The sequence below is a fragment of the Giraffa tippelskirchi genome, chromosome 14, assembly GCF_054371585.1.
Source record: "Giraffa tippelskirchi isolate mGirTip1 chromosome 14, T2T-mGirTip1v1.2.pri, whole genome shotgun sequence".
Classification (NCBI taxonomy): Eukaryota; Metazoa; Chordata; class Mammalia; order Artiodactyla; family Giraffidae; genus Giraffa; species Giraffa tippelskirchi.
The window spans coordinates 19,504,520-19,531,337 of record NC_137288.1 but is presented as its reverse complement, the minus strand read 5'-3'; the positions used below and the strand labels follow the sequence as shown (position 1 = coordinate 19,531,337).

General features: G+C 43.2%; 1 long non-coding RNA gene across 1 annotated transcript in view; it reads right to left on the bottom strand.

The window, feature by feature from the left end:
- LOC145534719 (uncharacterized) overlaps window positions 1–25,089 on the bottom strand; it is a 67,315-nt gene extending 42,226 nt beyond the window's left edge. The window contains exon 1 of the long non-coding RNA XR_014074900.1: window positions 24,936–25,089. This is a non-coding gene — a long non-coding RNA (uncharacterized LOC145534719). The remainder of the gene's footprint in view (window positions 1–24,935) is intronic.
- Window positions 25,090–26,818: the final 1,729 nt, after the last annotated feature.

The window sequence follows — 26,818 nt, the reverse complement described above, 5'->3', positions numbered from 1 at the left end:
TGGCTATTATTATCCCCTGTGCCAATACGTTCCTGAAGCCTTCAATTGAAGACCAGCGCCCTCCATGGAAAGGAAACCATCCACGCAGCCACTCTCCATGTTTAAAGGATTCATTTCCTGAGGAAACTTTTAAAATAAGATAGTTTTTTTCAGAAGCGTGAACATTCTTTTGTATTATTATTACTTTCATTAAATGTGTTTTGTTTTGTCCATCTCTTTCAGGATATTTTCTTGACTCGGGGCCACTAGATGTGGATTTACTGCTCACAGAAACAATTACATACTTGGAGTATAAAGGCTATCATAGTGATAAAGAAACAACAGGCTGATTTGATTGTCTCTCTACTCTTTATTCAGCCCCTGGGTTAAAGAAAGGAAAGAAAACCAGGTATAATCCATTTGTTTCCCCACAAATCTAAGGAAAATGTAACTACTTCATAAGATGAGACACAGTGGTCTCTATGCAGCACTTTCTTTCCTTTCTGGAACCCAAACTCCTCAAATGGTACCATGCTATAAAGAATTCAGAAGAGTAAGTGATAATATTTCTATTTGCCACCAATTTTCATAACCGAGTTGGGAATCAGATAACAAAAAATACATTCTTATGTCTTTATATTTCAATCCATTGCTATTTTTACTATTCAAAAATAATTTGATGATGGTAAAGAAAAATTACATACAAGTTTCTCAGTTCTTCCCAAAATAATGATGATATTACTAATTTATACAGTAGTACTTTTTTAATTTTTATTTTTTTAATTACAAAACTATGATAACACATCTACAGGAGACTTGGAAATATACAGTAGTACTTTTCAGTTAAGTTTTTTCCATCTCTTAACCTGGTTTTCCTGAACACCAAATCTATTTTTCAAAACCATCTTCAATTCAGGACCCAATCACCAATATGGAAATCCTAATTTTCTGAAAGACAAACAGTCTTTGATTGCAGTGCTCAAAATCTACTGGTTTAATTAATGAACAGAGAATATAAATAAGTTCATTAATGTGATTTCCCTCATTCAAGTAAATGATGACAAAATCCACCAGCAAGGGACATCTAGAAACTAACTCAGTAAAACATCCTGCATTCTAACATGGTCCATGCACTAGACTGAGCTAGACCTGGACAAGCAAGGCGTTTACAGTCAAGCAGAGAAAAGAAAAACACATAAACAGGCGTAACAAAATAGACTGAAAACATGATGGCTTTATGTAATGGGAATGCACTATTTTTGGCCATGCCTGACAGCTTGTGGGCTTCCCTTGTGGCTCAGCTGGTAAAGAATCTGCCTGCAATGCAGGAGACCTGGGTTCGATCCCTGGGTTGGGAAGATCCCCTGAAGAAGGGAAAGGCTACCCACTCCAGTATTCTGGCCTGGAGAATTCCATGGATTATATCGTCTATAGGTACACAAAGAGTCGGACACAACTGAACAACTTTCACTTCACTTCACACAGCTTATGGGGTCTTAGTTCCACAACCAAACCCAAGTCCACTGCAGTGAAAGCACAGAGTCTTAACCACTCAACGCCAGGGAATTGGGCTTCCCAGGTAGGGAACATTTCATGCAAAGATGGGCTCAATAAAGCACAGAAATGGTATGGACCTAACAGAAGCAGAAGATATTAAGAAGAGGTGGCAAGAATACACAGAAGAACTGTACAAAAAAGATCTTCACGACCCAGATAATCACGATGGTGTGATCACTCACCTAGAGCCAGACATCCTGGAATGTGAAGTCAAGTGGGCCTTAGAAAGCATCACTATGAACAAAGCTAGTGGAGGTGATGGAATTCCAGTTGAGCTATTTCAAATCCTCAAAGGTGATGCTGTGAAAGTGCTGCACTCGATATGCCAGCAAATTTGGAAAACTCAGCAGTGGCCACAGAACTGGAAAAGGTCATCTTTCATTCCAATCCCAAAGAAAGGCAATGCCAAAGAATGCTCAAACTACCACACCATTGCATTCATCTCACACGCTAGCAAAGTAATACTCAAAATTCTCCAAGCCAGGCTTCAGCAATACATGAACCGTGAACTTCCAGATGTTCAAGCTGTATTTAGAAAAGGCAGAGGAACCAGAGATCAAATTGCCAACATCTGATGGATTGTCAAAAAAGCAAGAGAGTTCCAGAAAAACATCTATTTCTGCTTTATTGACTATGCCAAAGCCTTTGACTGTGTGGATCACAATAAACTGTGGAAAATTCTGAAAGAGATGGGAATACCAGACCACCTGACCTGTCTCTTGAGAAACCGGTATGCAGGGCAGGAAGCAACAGTTAGAACTGGACATGGAACAACAAACTGGTTCCAAATAGGAAAATGAGTACATCAAGGCTGTATATTGTCATCCTGCTTATTTAACTTATATGCAGAGTACATCATGAGAAACGCTGGGCTGGAAGGGACACAAGCTGGAATCAAGATTGCCGGGAGAAATATCAATAACCTCAGATATGCAGATGACACCACCCTTATGGTAGAAAGTGAAGAGGAACTAAAAAAGGCTCTTGATGAAAGTGAAAGAGGAGAGTGAAAAAGGTGGCTTAAAACTCAACATTCAGAAAACTAAGATCGTGGCATCTGATCCCATCACTTCATGGCAAATGGATGGGGAAACAGTGTCAGACTTTATTTTGGGGGGCTCCAAAATCACTGCAGATGGTGATTGCAACCATGAAATTAAAAGACACTTACTCCTTGGAAGGAAAGTTATGACCAATCTAGACAGCATATTAAAAAGCAGAGGCATTACTTTGCCAACGAAAGTCCATCTAGTCAAGGCTATGGTTTTTCCAGTGGTCATGTATGGATGTGAGAGTTGGACTGTGAAGAAAGCTGAGCGCCAAAGAATTGACGCTTTTGAACTGTGGTGTTGGAGAAGACTCTTGAGAGTCCCTTGGACTGCAGGGAGATCCAACCAGTCCATCCTAAAGGAGATCAATCCTGGGTGTTCATTGGAAGGACTGATGATGAAGCTGAAACTCCACTACTTTGGCCACCTCATGCGAAGAGTTGACTCATTGGAAAAGACCTTGATGCTGGGAAGGATTGGGGGCAGGAGGAGAGGGGGACGACAGAGGATGAGATGGCTGAATGGCATCACTGACTTGATGGACATGAGTTTGGGTAAACTCTGGGAGTTGGTGATGGACAGGGAGGCCTGGTGTGCTGCGGTTCATGGGGTCGCAAAGAGTTGGACATGACTGAGCGACTGAACTGAACTGATGTGGTGCTAGTAGTAAAGAACCTGCCTGCCATTGCAGGAGACATAAGAGATGCAGGTTTGATTCCTGGGTTCAAATGATACCCTGGAGGAGGGCACGGCAACCCCACTCCAGTATTCTTGCCTTGAGAATCCCATGGACAGAGGAGCCTGGTGGGTTACAGTCCATAGGGTCACAAAGAGTCGGACAGGGCTGAAGTGACTTAGCACACACGCACACCTGGGAATTCCCTAGAAATGCATGTTTTAACATTGTATGAATTTCTAGCCTAACTGATTTAAAAATACTTAGGTGTGAATTCCAGTTACCAATGCAAAGGGGTGTTTGATCATGGTTCCCAGAGAGCATCGAAGGCCTCAGTAAATTCTGTGCAACAGAAACCTTTTCCTGAGCCACAGCACCCTCCTGACAAAAGCCAGGATAGCCTAATGAAAGCCCCCTCCCCCAAGTCAGTGAGAGATCACTCCCTTCACAGATGGAGACTCATTCTCGTGGAATAAGCAATTACAGGCCAACTGGTGCTCAGTGCCCTGATACAAGCAAATAATTATTCAGGAACATAATTGCTGTGGACAAAGCAAAGATGAATAGACAGCATGGAGCCAAGATGATGAAGAAAAATCAACTGGTCCTGGACTAAGATGGATGATTTTCCCTAGTTCTGTAGTTGGAAAGAATTGGAAATTATCAAGAGAGCCACCATGATGGTGCAGACCTCTTTGGAGCACTTACTACACACCAGTGGTTTCCTTAAAGTTGAGGCCATCCATCTTAAACACATATGCACACACATGCACACACACTCACACACACATACACACTCATACGTGCACACATTCATATACTCACATGCATGCACACACACACTCATATATACACTCATACACACATACACACTCTCTCTCATACATGCACACATTCATACACACTCACACATGCACACACATGCACGCACACACATGCACGCACACACACACTCATACATGCTCATACTTGCACACATTCATACACACTCTCACAATGCACACACATGCATGCACACACACACTCATATATACACTCATGCACACATACACACACACACACATTCATACATGTGCACATAGCTATAGTTCTGCCTAGGTTAAATAAGTAAATATCGGTATGTCTGATTCTATAGTAGGGTTTCAGTCCATCTCAATAGCATTTTGGTCATCTTCACAATACCCTGAGTTAAAGAATCTCCTTCAGTCTCCATTTTAGCCATTTTTGTGAACTTCATGAGCATAGATTAGTATTAGCAATGAAAATTCTGGTAAACACCACCCTCTTACCAAATTGAATGTGAAGACATTTCTTTTTCTGAGGGTCCCTCAGAACATGCAGGAAGAAAGAAAAATCTAAATTATTAATAGTATGCAGGTACAGAGATTTTATCTGCAAAATCCAATTTGTGGCCATATATCACTTTAAAGTCAGGAAGTAGAATAAACTCCCTTTAGGGTTCATTAGTCCTGTAACAGTTGAAGGTGTTTTGTCCAGATCTGTCACTGAGTTTCTATGTGATCTTTGAGAGCTCAGTAAGCCTCCCTTCAAAACCTGTGATCAAAAATCAATAAAGAGTTACAATACTGAAACCCACTTCTGTCTAAGATAGGAAATATCTGATCAAAAGTCATGCCGCATCTTAATAATCTGAAATTATAGAATGTGATGGAATTGCTGTCGTATGTCTAACAAAAGCAGGGAGAGCACAGGACGTACTATTTTCTTCCTGGAGGGTTATTGGCTTTCTGGAGGGCAGTTAATGCTTTTCTGCACCCAGGAAATAAATGATAAAGTACCTTTGATGGCATTTCTGAGGTTTGTCCCTTTGTCCTGTGATGCATGGATTTGCAAGACACAAGCCCCAGGAAATCCACAAGCACCGACTGGGGAGTGGATGTTGCTGCCATCAGCAAGGAGAGAATAAAAGACACAAATAGGGATGTCAAAGCTGAAGAAATGGGGCTTTTCCAGATTCATTACACGGCCCGACCAAGGGTTCTGTCTGAAAATGAAGCTGATATTGATAACACGGTCCAAACAGGAAAGCGTTTTCAGAAGTGACAGGTTATTTTTTAAACATAGTCAGGTTCATGCAAATAGAAAACCAGAGATCTCAGTGGTCTAATGCCCAAAATTACCTTCCCAGAAAGATGTGAAGCCTCTTTTTTGTTTTGTTTTCAAGATGAAAAAAGCTTCTTGCGGGATATATTAATTGAAACAATTATGATAATATTTTCCAGCAATACACATATGTTGAAATAAGTAGACGTCACCTAAAAGATCACCATTCTAAAAGAACCACTGCTAACTTATGGTGAACACATCCCATACATTTCTCATACCTGCACACATGTACACACACAAATGGAATTATGTAAGATCATCTAAGATGATTTTATTTGTATGGCTTTTGCCCCCCAACTCAGTTGTTTGTATTTTCAAAAATAGACAAAATGTGCTTTGTAAGTAGTTTTGTCATAATTTGCCTGTTTTCATTTTATATTGTGGTATCTTTCTTTTATAGCTTCTGGTTTTCTTTCTTAGAAATGTATCCCAATTCTTGTCATCTAAATTATCTCTTAATATTTAAATGTTTTTATCTTTAAGTTTTGAAATCATCTGAAAATTTGGTTTTATATATGAAGAGTTTAATTTCATTTCCATTGATGGTAGCAACCAATTACATATTATACATATTGTTAAGGAAATATTAAACAATTGTTTTGAAGTGCTCACTTTGTCACATAGTAAATTACCATGTATGTGTGACCTATTTCTTGTTTTCTGTAATTTTTGTTCTATTTAAGTCTATGTAGTTACTTTTAATATCTGGCATTTATTTTCTTGCTTATTTTCAGATGTTTATCTTCTATAGGAAGTTTTTAATCTAATTTAAAAATGTGGCTCTCATTAGGATTTCATTACCTGTACATATAAGATTTAAAGGAATTGACTAATAATGCTTAGTAATTTAAAATTTCCATCCACGGTCAAGGTATACATTTGTGATTGTTCAAAGTGTTTTTGTTTACCCCTCATATTTTTTATAATTATTTTTCATGTTGATTCCTTATTAATGCAATTCCTGAATATTTCATAGCTTTTGTTATTATTGTGAATTAAAAACTTTAATTTCTTTTCTTGTCCCACCTCTGTTATTCTCAAATTGAGGAATATCAAAGAAAAGGATAATTGAAACCTAGCAGAACCCACAGAAAAGTCTATCTGCGCCCCTATTTCTTTTCTGTTAAAAAAAAAAAAAAAGCAAGCAAGCAAGCAAGAGAAAGGCTGTATTCTCCAAGGCCTTCCCTGAGTTCCTAACAGCAGACTCTAGCTAATTAGGGAAGTGAGGTGAGGGAATTGAGGAACAAAGGAAAAGGCATCAGGCAATAAAAGTAATGGCTTGCCAGGTGGTTCAATGGTAAAGAATCCCACTGCCAGTGCAGGAGATGCTAGAGACTCCAGTTCAATCCCTGGGTCGAGAAGATGCCCTGGAGGAAGAAAGGGCCCCCCACTCCAGTTCTTGCCTGGAGAATCCCAAAGACAGAGGAGCCTGGCGGGCTACAGTCCATGGAGTAGAATCAGACACAATAGAGCCAGGCACAGTTACAATAAATGTAATGACAGGTTAGAAGACAGTTCAGAAACAAAACTGAGTCCTAGTTCCTCCTCCAGAAATCCACAGGAAGATCTGACACGTATCTCTGAGCTGCTCTGTGGAAACTAAGGCAAACCTTGTTGTTCAGTCGCTAAGTTGTGTCCAACTCTTTGGCGACCTGTGGACTATAGCCCATCAGGCTCCTCTGTCCATGGGATTTTCCCAGGCAAGACTATTGGAGTGGATAGCTCAGGGGATCTTCCTGACCCAGGGATCGAACCCACATCTCCTGTATTGGCAGGCAGATTCTACCGCTGAGCCACCTGGGAAGCCCTTAAGACACCCTTGCTCCCCTCCCCCCGAAATGGAGGATGGTGACTCTATGCTGACCACAAGCACACAGACTGGATGGGACCAGTAGACTGATGATTAAGATTTTCAAAAAACATCACAGTTACCTCCCCACCAACTAATCAGAACGAAATTCACGAGCTGCAACCCTCACTCCAAATGTTGCCTATAAAACCCTCCCCTGAAAGCCACCAGGGTGTCCAGGCTTTTGAGCACCAGCTGCCCATTCTCTTACTTGGCCCAGAAACAAACACTGTAATTTTGTTAAGGGAAACACTGACTGAAACTGCCCAACCTGGCCAGGTACCATAGTCACCATTTGCATGAGTTACCTTGTGACAGGAGGTCCTGGTAAGCAACACAGAACTAACAAGTCAAAATCAACTGAAGCATTTGGGAAAGGTTGTCCTATCAACCTCCCGGGATCCTCCTTGCTGGAATCCACCTTGACCAAGCAACGTGGGTGGGCACCACCAGGGTGGACCCTTCATCAGAGTGATTGGCCAGAGACAACCTGGAAACTAATCCCATCACCACAGAACCCAGGCTGCAAGCCACGTGGCAGAGCAGTCCTGGGTTCCCTCACCCTGCTGCTCTCTTTTCAGGCCCCTCTTTCCTAATAAAATCTCTAGCTTTGTCAGCTCGTGTGTCCCCTCCCACAATTCATTTCCGAGTGTTAGACAAGAGCCCACTCTTGGGCCCTGGAAGGGGCTCCCCCTTCTGGCAATACTTTCTTCATGACTCCAATGTCAGAAGATTGACTTTGCTGTGTGGTAGGTGAGTGGACCCCAAGATCAATCTGGTAACAACAACTGGGGATATCTGGTCCCTGCAGAGCTTGAGCCTCACTCACTTTTGATGGGCCACCACTTCTGATAGTGCCAGCTCCAAATGGACTTGGAAAAAGTCATCATTAGTGAGTAGTTGAGAAAGAAGGGCATTAGGGATATTTTCAAACTTCTATCTTCCCAGAATCCACAAGGTCCGTGCTTATACAGATGTTGTACCCTCCACAGTCAGAGAGAGGTAGGAAACTCAGAGCAAAAACACAAAAGGTCCCAGAGATGCGGTGTCTAAATGTTGGACTAAGAAAAGAATATTTTCAAAGACAGTTCAGTTCAGTAGCTCAGCCATGTCCGACTCTTTATGACCCCATGGACTGTAGCACGCCAGGCCTCCCTGTCCATCACCAACTCCTGGACTTTACTCAAACTCATGTCCATTGAGTTGGTGATCTCATCCAACCATCTCCTCCTGCCTTCAATCTTTCCCAGCATCAGGGTCTTTTCAAATGAGTCAGCTCTTCGCATCAGGTAGCCAAGTATTGAAGTTTCAGCTTCAACATCAGTCCTTCCAATGAACATTCAGGACTGATTTCCTTTAGGATGGACTGGCTGGATCTCCTTGCAGTCCAAGGGACTCTCAAGAGTCTTCTCCAACACCACAGTTCAAAAGCATCAGTTCTTCGGCACTCAGCTTTCTTTATAGTCCAACTCTCACATCTATACATGACTACTGGAAAAACCATAGCCTTGACTAGAAGGACCTTTGTTGGCAAAGCAATGTCTCTGCTTTTTAATATGCTGTCTAGGTTGGTCATAACTTTTCTTCCAAGGAGTAAGTGTCTTTTTATTTCATGGCTGCAGTCACCATCTGCAGTGATGTTGGAACCGCAAAAAATAAAGTCAGCCACTGTTTCCACCGTTTCTCCATCTGTTTGCCATGAAGTGATGGGACCAGATGCCATGATCTTAGTTTTCTGAATGTTGAGCTTTATGCCAACTTTTTCACTCTCCTCTTTCACTTTCATCAAGAGCCTTTTTAGTTCTTCTTCACTTTCTGCCATAAGGGTGGTGTCATCTGCATATCTGAGGTTATTGATATTTCTCCCAGCAATCTTCATTCCAGCTTGTGCTTCATCCAGCCTAGCATTTCTCATGATGTACACTGCATATAAGTTAAATAAGCAGGGTGACAATATACAGCCTTGATGTACTCCTTTTCCTCTTTGGAACCAGTCTGTTGTTCCATGTCCAGTTCTAACTGTTGCTTCCTGACCTGCATACAGGTTTCTCAAGAGACAGGTCAGGTGGTCTGGTATTCCCATCTCTTTCAGAATTTTCCACAGTTTATTGTGATCCACACAGTCAAAGGCTTTGGCAAAGTCAGTAAAGCAGAAATAGATGTTTTTCTGGAACTCTCTTGCTTTTTCAATGATCCAGGAGATGTTGGCAATTTGATCTCTGGTTCTTCTGCCTTTTCTAAAACCAGCTTGAACATCTGGAAGTTCACAGTTCACATGTTGTTGAAGCCCAGCTTGGAGAATTTTGAGCATTACTTTGCTAGCGTGTGAGATGAATGCAATTGTGTGGTAGTTTGAGCATTCTTTGGCACTGCCTTTCTTTGGGATTGGGATGAAAACTGACCTTTTCCAGACAAGGTAAAGATAAATATGAACCCTTTATGATTTGCCCAGGACAATCAGGAGAAAATGTTTGAAAGACAAAAACAAAAGCCCCATAGACTCTGCATTATTTCATGTTGGTTTGTGTGTATGCATGCTAGGTTGCTTTGAACGTGTCCAACTCTCTGTGACCTTATGGACTGTAGCTGTTAGGCTCCTCTGCCCTTGGGATTCTCCAGGCAAGAATACTGGAGTGGGTTGTCGTGCCCTCCTCCAGGGGATCTTCCCAACCCAGGGATCGAACCCACATCTCTTATGTCTCCTGCATTGGCAGGTTGGTTCTTACCACTAGCGCCACCTGGGAAGTTTCAACAGAACATTTTAAAACTCTCAATATAGCAGAACTATTTTCTACCATGACTCAATTTGATAGCATATTTTATTTAGTAATTTGTATACAGTAGCTTCCCTTGTGGCTCAGCTGGTAAAGAATCTGCCTGCAATGTGGGAGACCTGGTTTCGATCCCTGGGTTGGGAAGATCCCCAGGAGAAGGGAAAGGCTACCTTGTCCAGTATTCTGGCCTAGAGAATTCCAGAACACTGGGTTGCAAAGTGTCGGACACAACTGAGCGACTTTTACTAACTCACATACAGTAGGCAGTTTGTAATGTAGTCCTACAAAGTCACTTAATGTCCTAAAAGGCTAAAACTTGGCTAGTAATTGCTAACACAACACTTGATGTATTTGTAAGAAGGCAGAAATATCAGGAATATTGTCAAAGTGTTTGTTTTTGCTAAAAGACTTCATTTCACCCTTTAATTTCACCTGCCATGTCTATGTGCCTTTTTTTATGACAGAAGAGACAACATTTACCTGGAATTGGCTAATATCCTTTGATATTCATCTGGAATTGAAAGAGAAGTCATTTTTTCATGAAGAATAAGTGAAATTTCAATCAATTTGAGATTCCCTACCTTTTTAAAATTAAAAAACAGAGACATCACTAGGTCAACAAGGATATTTTCCAAAGAGTCAGCTCTTCTCATCAGGTGGCCAAAGCATTTGAGCTTCAGCTTCAACATCAGCCCTTCCAATAAACAGTCAGGGTTGATTTCCCTTTGGATGGACTGGTTGGATCTCCTTGCAGTCCAAGGAACTCTCAAGAGTCTTCTCCAACACCACAGTTCAAAAGCATCAATTCTTCAGCACTCAGCTTCCTTTATGGTTCAACTCTCACATCCATATATGACTACTGGAAAAACCAAAGCTTTGACTGGACGGACCTTTGTCAACAAAGTGATGTCTCTGCTTTTTAATAGGTTGCCTAGGTTTATTTCTCCAACTATAGTACATTCTATTGCCGTAAAAATTCCTATCCTAAATCTATTTCTTCCTATCACATCACCCCTTAAGTGTTCCCACACCATCTTTGGAAACTTTATGTACTTTAAGCATAACCAAGATATATTTAGTGTCTTTAAATATAATGGATCCTTCATGAAGCACTGGGTTTAGAAAGGTGATGTTTTGTGTACCTATTTTTTTAATCAAAAAAAAAAAAACTTCTCTCATTTCAGATTTATTATAACACAAATTACTGTCAACAACTGCAGGGCTTTGCTAGTTGAAGCACACTCTTAGATTAAATGGTTCAGCAAGATCTCCTATGATGTACTGTATCAATTCACTCATGCCAGGATTTATTTCAATCTTTAACCCACTTTTAAGTGTAGGTAGCATTTTTGAGAAACTGTGATACACACACTGCAAATCCCCAGATCATCCTTTATTTGCCACTTCAGCCTCAACACCATCCTCAGAGCCTAATAAACTACCAGGGATTTGTGGACACATGGGTATTAAACAGAGAAAACCAAATGACATGCTGTAGATGATGAATTCTGCTGGGAGGTTTCTTTGCATTACAAGTGGTATGTGTGTGTGTGTGTGTGTGTGTATTCGTCTCTCAGTTGTGTCCAACTCTCTGCGACCCCACAGACTATAACCCACCAGGCTGCTCTGTCCATGGGATTCTCCAGGCAAGAATACTGGAGGGGGTGGCCATGCCCTCCTCCAGGGGATCTTTCTGACCCAGGGGTCAACCCAGGTCTCCTGAATTGCAGCTGGATTCTTTACCAATTGAGATACCCAAGAAGTCAAGTGGAGACACCTAGAAAAGCCAGAAATTGAGATGGGAAAAAAAAGGATATATATCAAGTGACTATATTTTTATTAAATAGCCTAACTTCAGATGGTGATTGCAGCCATGAAATTAAAAGACGCTTACTCCTTGGAAGGAAAGTTATGACCAACCTAGACAGCATATTAAAAAGCATAGATATTACTTTGTCAACAAAGGTCTGTCTAGTCAAGGCTATGGTTTTTCCAGTGGTCACGTATGGATGTGAGAGTTGGACTATAAAGAAAGCTGAATGCAGAAGAATTGATGCTTTTGAACTGTGGTGTTGGAGAAGACTCTTGAGAGTTCCTTGGACTGCAGGGAGATCCAACCAGTCCATCCTAAAGGAGATCAGTCCTGAGTGTTCATTGGAAGGACTGATGTTGAAGCTGAAACTCCAATACTTTGGCCACCTCATGCGACGAGTTGACTCATTGGAAAAGACCCTAATGCTGGGAAGGATTAGGGGCAGGAGGAGAAGGGGACGACAGAGGATGAGATGGTTGGATGGCATCACCGACTCAATGGACATGGGTTTGGGTGGACTCCAGGAGTTGGTGACGAACAGGGAGGCCTGGTGTGCTGCGGTTCATGGGGTCGCAAAGAGTCGGAAACGACTGAGCGACTGAACTGAACTGAACTGAAGTGCAGATAGTTTCAGGCATTATAGGTTTAATTTAGAATTACCCTTACTATAAACATAAGTCTAAAATGAGACAGAACTGCATGAGTTATAAGCTTAAAATTATACTCATATAACCTTAATACTGAAGTTTATACAAGTATAAATCAAAGGTGTTATTTTTTTCTCAAAAAGAGCCCCAGTATTAAAATACATTTGCTGGCTGAAAATGAACACTTTCACTTGTAAAAGCAATAATTAGTCTTTGTGAGGATTCTGTGATACTTATAATCTCATTAAATAGTAATATCTAGTCTTGTCTGACCTCCATATGTGTTGATACTTTGTAGACAGAGACAATGCATAATAATGAGAGAATTAAAATCGAAATGCACCCCTACTTGACATCTACTTTTGGAGATATCTCAAAAGAACATCAAAGAAAAAAAAAAGAGAAGGAAAAGGTAGAGAAAAAAGAAAAAGAAAGGGAAGGTTTTTATCCTTAAGTAACTAAAAAGAAATGTCTAAGCCAGAATTTTAAAATGTCTCAACTTTTAAATATGTTTTCAAGAAAGACTTTATTGAATTTGTTACAATATTGCTTCTGCTTTATGTTTTGGATTTTTTGACCTTGAGGCAAGTGGGATCCTAGCCCCCTGACCAGAGACTAAATTTGCATGCCCTGCATTGGAAGGCCAAGTCCCAACCACTGGACTGCCAGAGAAGTCTCTCAACTAGACTTTTAAGATATATTCAGTGGCCAAAGGCACATGAAAAGATATTCAACCTACAGTTTGAAATCAGGGAGCATGACACCTCCAACTTTATTCTTCTTCCTTAATACTGCACTGGCTATTCAGGGTCTTTTGTGGTTCCATGCAAATTTTAGAAGTATTTATACCAGTTTTATGAGAAATGCCAATGGTATTTTAATACTTCAGTTCAGTTCAGTCGCTCAGTCGTTTCCGACTCTGCGACCCCATGAATCGCAGCACGCCAGGCCTCTCTGTCCATCACCAGCTCTCGGAGAATACCCAAACCCATGTCCATCAAGTCGGTGATGCCATCCAGCCATCTCATCCTCTGTCGTCCCCTTCTCCTTCTGCCCCCAATCCTTCCCAGCATTAGGGTCTTTCCAATGAGTCAACTCGTCGCATGAGGTGGCCAAAGTATTGGAGTTTCAGCTTCAACATCAGTCCTTCCAATGAACACCCAGGACTGATCTCCTTTAGGATGGACTGGTTGGATCTCCTTGAAGTCCAAGGAACTCTCAAGAGTCTTCTCCAACACCACAGTTCAAAAGCATCAATTCTTTGGCGCTCAGCTTTCTTCATCGTCCAACTCTCACATCCATACATGACTACTGGAAAAACCATAGCCTTGACTAGAAGGACCTCTGTTGGCAAAGCAATGTCTCTGCTTTTTAATATGCTATCTAGGTTGGTCATAACTTTCCTTCCAAGGAGTAAGTGTCTTTTAATTTTATGGCTGCAGTCACCATCAGCAGTGATTTTGGAGCCCAAAAAAATAAAGTCTGACACTGTTTCCACCGTTTCCCCATCTATTTCCCATGAAGTGATGGGACCAGATGCCATGATCTTAGTTTTCTGAACGTTGAGCTTTAAGCCAACTTTTTCACTCTCCTCTTTCACTTCCATCAAGAGGCTCTTTAGTTCTTCTTCACTTTCTGCCATAAGGGTGGTGTCATCTGTATATCTGAGGTTATTGGTATTTCTCCTGGCAATCTTGATTCCAGCTTGTGTTTCTTCCAACCCAGCGTTTCTCATGATGTACTCTGCATATAAGTTAAATAAGCAGTGTGACAATATACAGCCTTGATGTACTCCTTTTCCTCTTTGGAACTAGTCTGTTGTTCCATGTCCAGTTCTAACTGTTGCTTCCTGACCTGCATACAGGTTTCTCAAGAGACAGGTCAGATGGTCTGGTATTCCCATCTCTTTCAGAATTTTCCACAGTTTATTGTGATCCACACAGTCAAAGGCTTTGGCATAGTCAATAAAGCAGAAATAGAATGTTTTTCTGAAAGTCTCTTGCTTTTTCGATGATCCAGTGGATGTTGGCAATTTGATCTCTGGTTCCTCTGTCTTTTCTAAATCCAGCTTGAACATCTGGAAGTTCACGGTTCATGTATTGCTGAAGCCTGGCTTGGAGAATTTTGAGCATTACTTTACAAGCGTGTGATATGAGTGCAATTGTGCGGTAGTTTGAGCATTCTTTGGCATTGCCTTTCTTTGGGATTGGGATGAAAACTGACCTTTTCCAGTCCTGTGGCCACTGCTGAGTTTTCCAGATTTGCTGGCATATCAAGTGCAGCACTTTCACAGCATCATCTTTGAGGATTTGAAATAGCTCAACTGGAATTCCATCACCTCCACTAGCTTTGTTCGTAGTGATGCTTTCTAAGGCCCACTTGACTTCACATTCCAGGATGTCTGGCTCTAGGTGAGTGATCACACCATCGTGATTATCTGGGTCGTGAAGATCTTTTTTGTACAGTTCTTCTGTGTATTCTTGCCACCTCTTCTTAATATCTTCTGCTTCTGTTAGGTCCATACCATTTCTGTCCTTTTTAATAGAGATTGCATTAAACCTGTATATTGCTTTGGGTGGTAACGACATTTTAACAATATTCTCCCAGTTCATGAGCACAGTATAGTTTAATTTAATGCCGACTAAAGAGCTGTTTTATTCTATAAGCTTCTGAGGCCCAAGACTATTTGCTTTAGTTTCTTTGTACACATAGTACCATGTAATGAGGAGAGTAAATGTAAGTGGCTTAAAAATGACTGTTGTGTAAAAATTGTAAATCCTGGGTCTAGGATAAACACTTCATTTACTGCTCCAATTTCTTGCTTATCATAGACATGATGTGGGTCGTTTTGTTTTTTAACACCCTAAAGGAACACACAGGAAGACTTCCGTGGTAGTCCAGTAGCTAAGAATCTGCCTCCCAGTGTAGGGGATGAGGGTTCAATCCCTGGTTGGGGAACTAAGATCCCACATGTTCTGGGCCAACTCAGCCTGCGCTCTGGAGCCCACACACCATGACTAAGACCTGATTCAGCCAAATAAATAAATAAATTTTTAAAAATTAATAAATAAAATAATGGAACACAGAGGGAGGAAATTTCTGGAACAGCAGCATAGAGGGACCACATACCTCTCCCCAACAGAACAGTTATAACTGGTGAAACTTATTTTTAACAAAGCAACCAATTAAAATCTCTGGAACTTTTCCTCAGGGCATATAGCAAATAGAAAAACATTTATGCAAGAAAATCTACTAAATCTCAGTAAAGACAGCCAGACTCTGCATTTGAGCTACAACCCAGCTTAATACGATGGAAATCACTGCTAGAAGGTGCTATCAAGGACTCCCTCCCCTCAGCTCCTAGTTCAGAGCAATGAAATCCTGCAGAGAACCCCAAAACACACGAAGCAAAAACTGGCAGAACTGAAGGGAGAAATCGACAGTTCAACCACAGTAACTGGAGACTTCAACACCCCCACACTGCATGGAACGATGGTCAATGTGCACCATAGCTATGCAGAAATTCAACAAGGAAACTGAAGATATAAACACTGCAAACCAAGTAGACACAACACAGCTACAGAACTCTGTCCCCAGCAACTCCGGATCACATTTCCTCCCCCAGCCACACGGCAGTTTATCTAGGATGAACCCAATTTGTTGCTGTTGTTCAGTCACTAAGTCATGTCTGACTCTTTGCAACCCCGTGGACAGCAGCACACCAGGCCTCCCTATCCTCCACTATCTCTTGGAGTTTGAACCTGATCGCAGGACGCAAAACAATCTCCCCCACATTCAAAGGACTGAAATCATACCATGGATGTCCTCTAATTTCTCTGGAATGAAATTAGAAGTGAATAAGAGAAACTTGGGAAATTCACAAATACATGAACAAAACACTCTTTGGGGTGATGAAAATGTTCAAAAATTGATGGTGGTGATCGGTCAAGACTGCAAACACAGTGAAAACCACTAAACTGTATACTTTAGGTGGATAAACTATACAGTATGTGAAATAGATCTCAAAAAGTCTGCTCATAAAAAAAGGGACTTCCCTGGTGATCCAGTGGTTGCGAATCCATCTTGAAATGCAGGGGATGCAAGTTCGATCCCGGGTTGGAGAACTCAGATTCCACGTGCCACAACTACTGAAGCCCAAGGGCTCCGGAGCCCACGTGCCTCAACTAAAGAGTCCTTGCACCATGAAATCGTGCATGAACAGCAAAGGACCCGAGTGCCACAATGAAGACCAGATGGAGCCAGATAAGTAATATAAAGAAACAATAAGAAAAGAACAGATACTTTAATACACACTAACACACCCAATACCTACAGCAACTTAAATAAATATGTGAAAAGGACCTCTTATAAAATAAAACACTGGAAATACTTATTTGCTTGAAATATTCTTTTAGTTAGCAAGCTCCTTTGTGCATTCAAAAGAATTCTGTTCTCATAACATGTCATAACATTTCTCTGACCTGTGTGTGTGTCCTGAATGTTCCAAGGCACTTTGTTCAGATTCAATAAATATTAAATATGACTCATTCGCATTTGAGTTCATTTCATTTAAACATTTCAATGACCTTTTCCCATAGCAGGATAACAAAAAAGCCGCTAGAAGCGTTTGCAATTCAGAGGCAGAGCCCCAATACCTTGAAAAGAATGAAGAAATTATTCTGAAGTTACATAAGCAAGACTTTCTCTACATCGAAAAACAATCCCTGAGCCTGCTACTATTTAGTTATGGTGGTAATAACACAGCAGATTAAAGCATCATTTTTGCATTTTCTCCTACCAGTGTTTTGAAGATAATCATAAAATTTAAGCAGAAATCTATGCACAAATAAAATCTAAACGGCAGTGTCTAATCTCTTCCAGAAAAGCGCTCAATTCATACAAGCTGTTCCCATTTAAAATCCTTTAAAAGATCAGTCACAACGGGCAGAAAGTGGGAACCAGATCACAGTGGCCATTTACTGAACACTTTCCTCTGGCCAGGCACTAGGCTCAGCATTTTTCATGCATTATCTCATTTAATCCTCAGGGCAACTTCACAAAGGTTGTATCACTAACACTCCTATTTCCCAGAAGAAAAGTCAGAGGTAAATAGGTGTGTCCAAGCCCAATACTTAGACCAGGATCAAACGCCAGTCTCTGCAGGGCAGTAGCCCATCATTGCACAGCCGTACCAGGTACTGAAAAGGGTTCTGTGCGTGCATGCTAAGTAACTTCAGTCGTGTCTGACTCTGTGCAGCCCTGTGGACTGTGGCCCGCCAGGCTCCTCTGACCAGGGGATTCTCCAAGCAAGAATACTGGAGTGGGTTGCCCTGCCCTTCTCCAGGGGACCTTCTCGACCCAGGGATCAAACCTGCATCTCCTGCAGGCAGCCGGAAATAGTTCTGTACTGATTGGTAAGTAGCCACTTCCCAAGCCCTCTCTTATCCTCTGTGCTCCTGGTGGTGTCCCATACCAAGATCACAGGTGCGAGGCCTTGTATCAAGGCCACGGAAGTGGAGCCCAGAACCTAGGTCATCTCCAGAACTGACTGAGCCCCATCGTGACTGTTGCCAAAAGCCCCCCTGATCCTTACCGGCCAGCTTCCTGACCCCAAGTGAGGCAAACATACCCACCCCGTGGGTCACCCTATAGTGCCCTGACCAATCACCTAATGCCACCTTTCCAGCAAGAATTTTCTGTGTCTTGAGGCTATAAAAATGCACTACTAACCCATGGAAAGGGTCAGCTCTCCCTGAGCCGCTATCCTAGCAGTGTCCAGTTGACTCTCCCTGGCCTGTCAGGAGGTCGGTCCCCTTTGCTGAAGTGCCCTCATTATCTCTGCTCTTTGTGCTTAATAAACGCATTCCTTTCTGCAATACTCTGTGTCTGGAAATTCTTTTCCAACCCCCGCTTGGATTGCAACCACACTCCTGGTCCCTGTTCCCATTGTCCCAGCCACCCCAGCACCTTCCCAGGAGCTTGCTGACTTCCCACAACTAAAAACTAACGACATGACCTTGACTCCATTTCTACCTTCTGACGGGTTGTCTCCAAGCCCCTGTCTTGGGAGCCACTGAGTATTTTAGTATTACCCCTGGCTGTCCGTCTCCAGAATATGAGTCCCTGTACACACTTTCTCCAGAATCTTGGGAGGACACAGCTGATGACGGAGCCAACACTGCCTTCAGTCAAGTCTGTTTCCTCTGCACGTGGTCTTCCTCAGAGTCCGCCACGCTCACGGCCACAAGAGCAGGAGCCCATCTCTCATCACCACTCAACACAGACCCAGGGGCCCTGCAGTGCAGGAGCACCCCTCCTGCCCACATACCCGCACAAGCCCAGCCAAGTTAGGAGAGGAAATCAGAAAGAGGGCACCAGAGGGCTTGCCTGACGGCACAGTGGTGAAGAATCCAGCTGCCAATGTAGGGGACACGGTTTCAATCCCTGGTCCGGGAAGATCCCACATGCCTCAGAGCAACTAAGCCCATGTGCCACAACTACTAAGCCTGTGCTCTAGAGCCCAGGAGCCACAATCACTGAGCCCAGGTGCTGCAGCTACTGAGTCCCGAGCACCCTAGAGCCCGTGCTCCACAACAAGAGAAGCAGCAGCAATGAGAAGCCTGCACACCGCAACTAGAGAGGTGGGCCCGACCCCTATAACGAGAGTCCATGCAGCCACGAAGACCCAGCACAGCCAAAACTAAGCCAATAAATGTTTTTTTAATAAAAGAAGAAGAAAGAAAGAAGGCATCAGAAAAACCACTCGCCACTAAGGGGTCTCCTATACAACTGTTCTCAGACTCTGTCCTAGAAACTGAAATTTATCTCCGCATTGGCGTTGAGCCCCTTGTCTGGACTGTTGGAATCTGCAGGGTCGCTGCATGTCGTCCTATTCACCAGAGCTCTGTGTCTCTCCTCCAGGAACACCGTGGAACCAGGGCCTGTCTGGGGTGTTGCTGCCCAACACTGATACTCCGGAAGCAGCAATCGCGCGAATTCCCACAGCACGGGCAGAGCTGACACAGGACCGCGATGGCTGTGTGCACGTCCTTATTTTACTGAGCAGAAGCGCCGAGGTAAATCAGTCCGCAACCTTTGTCTTTGATCTTGGAAAAGCATTTGAAGATTAATTTAAACATCAAAGGTAGATCACAGGAACAGAATGCCTTCCAACTTCTGCCAACTATGAGTCTCAAAAAAAATTAAAAAATTGAATCAGGTGTTTCACCTGAATTCACATCTAGGATTAACTCGCCTTCCCTTCCTCAAATTCTTTAAATCTCTGTTAGAAAACTCTAAGCTCTTTAAACCTTTAAATCAAAACAGTGTTGACTTTTAAACACCTGAAGCTAAAATAAGCTCTGAAGAATTTAGAAAAACCTCTCACAGCACATAGCTTATGCTTAGCTTTCATTGGATCTTCCAAGTTTTTCATTAAATTATCAATTTGCTTTTTCTCCAGAGCCTTTGTAATACATTTCCTGGATAAAAGCCTAAAATCTGAAATTCAGATTTATAGAAGCCTGTACACAATTCCAACAAACACACAGAGAAGTCCGGGTGGTGCTCAAATTCTTAGCTCATGGTTTTTATGAAAACTTTTGGCCTTGATTCCACTGTATTTGTATGCACATTTAATTTTCTTAAATGTATTCTATAACTGGGCACACATTCAAGGATAGACAATAAATACTGTTTTAACTTTAGTTTCAGTCATCTTGGGCAAAATAAGATTATGAAATAATTTCTAAGAATTTAATGTTTCTTTCCTCAGATAATCTCTTTGGGATGATGAGATTATTTAATCTTGCATTTTAATCTCCTTTTAGTCTTAGGTATCTGAATTAAATTATTTCTTTGAAAACACAGAAATTATTCCATTATTCTGTTCTCAAAGGCAGGACTGCATTAAGTATCTCTCTGTATCCATATTTCTAAAATGGTGCCTGCCTTACAGCAGGCGCTCAATAACTAAGTGTGTGTAAAATGAATAACAATTTTAAAGGACCTGTCTTTGGAGGAAGGAAATAAGCTCATCCAACAAAAACTGTATAATGAGTGTTAAAGCACTTTTCTGATGCAAATGTGAGAAACTACATCTTTAGTAGGAAGTATTTAGATATGAAGCATATGCCAACTTACCTAGCTTACCTATTTGGCATATACCCAGTTTTTTAATATTGGATATACCACACTAACCTGTTCCCTGGTGGCTCAGATGATAAAGAACCTGCCTGCAAAGCAGGAAACCCAGATTCAATCCCGAGGTCAGGAAGATCCCCTGGAGAAGGGCATGGCAACCCACTCCAGTATTATTGCCTGGAGAATCCCATGGACAGAGGAGTCTGAAGGGTTACAGTAGTCCATGGGGTCTCAAAGAGTTGGACACAACTGAGCGACTAACACTTTCACTTTTTCATAACGCAGCAAGGGCTTCCCAGGTGGCACAGTGATAAAGAATCTGCCTGTCAATGCAGGAGACGCAGGAGACATGGGTTCGATCCCTGGGTGCAGAAGATCCCCTGAAGAAGGAAATGGCAACCCACTCAGAATTCTTGCCTGGAGAATCCCATGGACAGAGGAGCCTGGGGAGCTACAGTCCAAGAGACATCAAGAGTCAGACACGACTGAAGCGACGTAGCAGGCACACACGCATACTACCTCAAGCTTCAACATTTTCAAACTTCAAGACAAAACCAGTAAGTGTAGATGGAAAATCTAGGAGCACAGCGCTGATTGTAGTGTCGATCTGAGCTGGTCGAAAAGGAGACCGCATCTTGCAAAATGAAATTAAAATCCCCAGGAAACAATATAATGTTGATTTTTCAAAGTGAAGTTTGTCTTTACACAGTCTGGCTTTTGTGTTTTAATGTTTATCCAAGTAAGGTCTATTCACACACAACCCGATCTGCGAAAGCCATGGTGGTTTCTTCCACCAGTGGAACTTTCAGGAACCCAGGCCAGACACTGGACATCTTGTTCTGAGATTCCTGGAAAAAGCCTTGCTCCCCGGGGGCCACACACACAGGCAGCGGTGTGGCCCTGGTCAGTGTCCGGCTGCCATGAGCGTGCACTGCGGGAATACTTTCAAAAGCAGCTATTTGTTGTCAGTTATGGCATGAAATTCCTGATGATCACTGAAGGTCTAATTTATTCATTAAAACATGAGATGGGTCAATTACTGTCCTTCCATTTCACATTGCTGGGCTCGGGTCCTGTAAGGAGAGGAGGTGCCTTTCGTTTCACTCAGATAATTTCTTCGTCATCTTAAGAGATTTCTTAGGAGGGCACAGCCACCCTAAGAAGGTGCAGAGCTCACTGCTGCAGAGAAGCTTCACAGAAGTGGGCGTTGGCCCCAAGGGGAGGGAGACACTCATGCCGTGTCCTTCAGCGGGGCACCAGGGCCTCCACCCCGAGCTGGCCCCCAGCAAGGGCTCGCCTGCAAGAGCAGCATTTCCCAAAGTGCATCCTGACTTCGCCCTGTGCGCCTCTAAAAAGAGTCACTTGGTCCAATCATTTGAAAACAGCCCCCTTGGGGGCTCTAGAACTGATGTGAAGGATCTGAAGAGCCCAGCAATAAAGGAACTGGTTCCCTTTGCTCTACCAAGCATGTCCGACATGCCTTTTATATCCTTACACTCCTCAACATCCCACAGAACTCCCTTTCAGAAATATCACAAGTATCTAAGAAGCTGCAGAAAGAACACATTGGGACCTTTGATGGGGAAAAACATCACATCTTGATTTTCTGCTGCTGCTGCTGCTAAGTCGCTTCAGTTGTGTCCAACTCTGTGCGACCCCACAGACAGCAGCCCACCAGGCTCCGCCGTCCTTGGGATTCTCCAGGCAAGAATACTGGAGTGGGTTGCCATTTCCTTCTCCAGTGCATGAAAGGGAAAAGTGAAAGTGAAGTCGCTCAGTCGTGTCCAACTCTTAGCGACCCCATGGACTGTAGCCTACCAGCCTCCTCTGTCCATGGGATTTTCCAGGCAAGAATCTTGATTTTCACTCATCACCAATTAGAATTTGTCATTTCCTTCCGTGATGAACACAGGCAGCCCACCAAAGTGAGGGATACCAGCACCTCTGCCACCAAAAGAAGTTTTTACGACTCCATGGACTGTTGCCTCCCCAGGCTCCTCTGTCCACGGGATTCTCCAGGAAAGAATACTGGAGTGGGTTGCCATACCCTCCTCCAGGGGATCTTCCCAACTCAGGGATCGAACCTGGGTCTCCCACATTTCAGGCAGATTCTTTACTGCCTGAGCCACCAGGGAAGCCAGAGAAGACAAGCCTGGTAGTAAACACAGTTATTGTGTGGGTTACACCCACTGGAAAAAGGGAAGAGCCTGCCTCACCCCCAAAGTAATAGTTTTCCTTTTGAAAACGGTATTGTATATTGCCGATGTCTGGTCTCCCAGCACAGAGAAGGTGAATTAGAATCACGCTGAAGTCAGAACTTGAGAGTTCCTCAAAATTTCCAGATTTTGCAGCATCACACCTGAGACTGGCTGTTAGCTCAACCCGCCAGCTGCCTGCGAGGGTCTCAGTTCAGAGGCACCGCAGGCAGGGACGCCAAACAAGTGAAATAGCCCATCAGCTTCAGGGCTAGCACTGAACCCAGCAATCTGATGTGTTAGCTGCTACGATGTCTTCACTAGTAGGAACATGCAGACTAACTTTTCTCATTTTAGCTGACCTACACACACATGCTTCCCGGAGCTGGAATACTGCACCCACCCCATGCTGAACCCCAGCGCATATGTCATGTCAGCAACATTTCCACTTTGCAAGAGGTTTTGCTATTTAAAAAAAAAAGTATATCCTCTGAGGAACTTAGGGGAGGGGACGATGGAAAAGACCATGGACTTAAGAGTCCAGAGAAGCAGGATCCAAACTATGGATTTCCATTGAACTCTGTACCTTTGAAAAATGACTTAACTTCTCAGAGCCTATTTCTTCATTTATAAAACAGGGATGATGAAAACAACAATACTGGATTTTGAGGAGTACATGGGAGAAGGTGGATAACTTACTGGCATATAGTAGACAGGGCTTCCCAAGTGGCTCAGTGGTGAAGAATCTGCCTGCCAATGCAGGAGACATGGGTTTGATCCCTGTATCGGGAAGATCCCCTGGAGGAGGGCATGGCAACTCACTTTGGAACTCTTGCCTGGGAAATCCCAGACAGAGGAGCCTGGAGGGCTTACAGTCCATTCCAAGGGGTCGCAAAAGAGTCAGATATGATTTAGTGATTAAACAACAGCAACAATATAATAAATAAGTAAATTGCAAGAGTTTTTTTCTAGTAAGAAGCTCTCCTTTCACTATTTATTTTCATTACTGAAACAAGTTTCAATGTCGTGTATATTTGCTGAAAATTGAAAATATCTCAACCTAAAATTTTAAAGTTATACACATCAGGAACCAACTCCACTGTTCTCCAGAAAAAGAAATGGAGACCCACAGATGGTGGCTGAGGTCCCACAGCCAGTAACACCCCTTTACTCAGCATCACTCACACCACAGTCTTAAATGGACTTTCATCTTGATTTATTTATCATTTGTCTTGTTAGGTCATCACAGACACCTCAAGTACAGAAGGACAGGCTTTCACAGTATAATTACTCAACTTAGAAGGAAAACATTTTTAAAAAATGAAAGCATTTGAAAAACCCTAGTTTCATACTTCTTGTCATTTGGTATATTTCATTTTTCCCTAATTATATGTACTTAGTGACTTAGAGCAAAATAATTCCCTTAACAAATAGGCCTTTTGCTCTAACTATATCTGTATGAGAATAGAATAAAAATAAAAGTTCTCTTGTGGTTTATTCTATTATTATCAAGTGTTAATTGAGAAGGATATAATTTGCCTATTTTAGAAGGCTGTTAAATGAATTAGCTAATGATCAAGTACTTTTTACTTTAAAAACTAAATAATATTAATAGGAAAGAGAAAGCACTTCACCCTTCTCCACTTAAAATACCATGAACAGAAAAGGAGTATAACAGAGAACAACGCGAGGACCGTGTGTTAGAAACAGGAGTAACGGTAGGGTCACCAGAGCTTTCTAACGTCTGCATGCTCTTGGCTTATAGAAATTACGCTGAGGACTAAATCAGCGGCGCATATGTGGCAAAGAGTCAAGGACTGGGACTTCCCTCGTGGCTCAGTGGTAAAGAATCTGCCTGACAATGCAGGAGACACGGGTTTGATCCCTGGTCCGGGAAGATCCCTCGGGCCGCGGAGCGACCAAGCCCGTGGGCCACGACGACTGAGCCTGTGCCCTGGAGCCCGGGAGCTACCGAGTCCTGTCGCCACAGTCACTGGAGCCTGTGCGCCTCGCAACCAGAGAGGAGCCCCCGCTCGCCATGACTAGAGGGAAGCCCGAGCTCAGCAACGAAGACCCGGCCCAGCCAAACAAACAGACGGAAAACAGTCAACGACTGAACTGCTTTACCTTAAGTCAGAATGTGGCTCTAGTTCTCTACTGCTGTGTACAAGCCACCCCAAAACTAACGAGTGCCTCCCTGACCCACACGACGCGGGGCAACCGGGCTGGGGGCTCCTGTCCAAGATGGCGCCTCAGTGTTCCTCGGTGGGTGTGTCTCTCCGCTCCCTCTCCCCCTCCCTCCCTCCCTCTCTCTCTAACACACACAGCTTCTGGAATCTCTCCACACCCCCTGGACTGTCACAGCCTGGCAGTCTCAGGGCAATCAGATTTCTGACATGTTGGTCGAAGGCTCCAAGAGTTCCAGGGCCCATGCTCCCCTAGACCTGGGCTCAGAAGCTGGCTTGGCATCCTTTGTCATATACTTTCAGTTAAAGTGATCACAGAGCCCACCCAGATGTCAGGAGACATAAACTCCCTCATAGTCAAAGCCCTTGTGGCCATGTTAAATCCACCACAAATCTTTAAGGCAGTGGTTCTCAACCCAAGTGAATTTGTCTCCTAACTAGTCATGTATGGATGTGAGAGTTGGACCATAAAGAAGGCTGAGCACTGAAGAATTGATGCTTTCAAACTGTGGTGTTGGAGAAGACTCTTTGAGAGTCCCTTGGACTGCAGGGAGAAGATCAAACCAGTCAATCCTAAAGGAAATCAGTCCTGAATATACATTGGAAGGACTGACACTAAAACTGAAGCTCCAATGCTTTGGCCAGCCACCTGATGCAAAGAACTGACTCATTGGAAAAGACCCTGATGCTGGGAAAGATTGAAGGCAGGAGGAGAAGGGGACGACAGAGGATGAGATGGTTGGATGGCATCACCGACTCAATGGACATGAGTTTGAGTAAATTCTGGGAGATAGTGAAGGACAGGGAAGTCTGACACGCTGCAGTCCATGGGGTCGAAAAGAGTCAGACAGAACTTAAGTGACTGAACAACAAGGGATAAATAGTGATGTCTGGAAACGTATCTGGTTATCACATCAGGGGAGGTGAACACTAGTGGTTTCTAGTGGACAGAGGCCAAGAAGGTTACTGGACACCCAGAAACCCACAAGGACCATCTACCAAAAACCAAGAATCATCTGGCCCCGAATGGCAATGGTGCCAAGATTGAGAAGTATCGCTTTCAGGTGTTTTTTCACAGTAAATGAGGAGGTATTGTTAAACACCTCTCTCCCCAAATGCTCCTGGAGCTACAGGTTGGGTTTCAGAACGGAGACAGAATTCATCCCTGAGGCCGCATTATTCAGTGATTTTAATTCAAGAGGAACACTGAACCTCTGGTGCTCCATAAAGTGGGCAAACCAGAGACGGGTAAGACGTGGTGCCTGAGCTCACGGGAGGCATAAACCGGAGGAGGGAAGTGGGGAGAGCAGCAGGACAGGCGTGTACATCATTATCTGGTACAAAGATGAAAGAAACACCCGAGACAAGGGGAGCTCCAGGATTCACCGTCTCCTCTGTTTCCAATCCCCAAACACACGGCAGTGGATCAGTCAACAGTTGTTGAGTGAATAAATGGAACCGAACTCCTATATAAGGATTGGGATTTGAGAAAATGCCTAGAGCGGCTCCTTGTTGGAAAGGGCAAGGGCCCTTGCTGCCACCTCATCCAGGATGGTTTCCAAGATGCCCCATGACCTGTCTATCTTGGTTTCCCCTAAAGGCAGAATCAAAACCATTTAGGGCCTGGTGGATAAAAGAGGTACAAAGGAGAGCTTGGATTCTCAGGGAGACGCTGGGACAGAGGTCGGGGACCCCTGCTATAAGGTCCCCCCATTTCCTTGGACTGCGGTCTCTGTGATTCTCGGTTATTTCTCCACAGTGGTGAGCTGTTTAACTCTCATAAAAGGGCAGCCTGGAAGAGAGGATGTGATGACACCGCCTCCT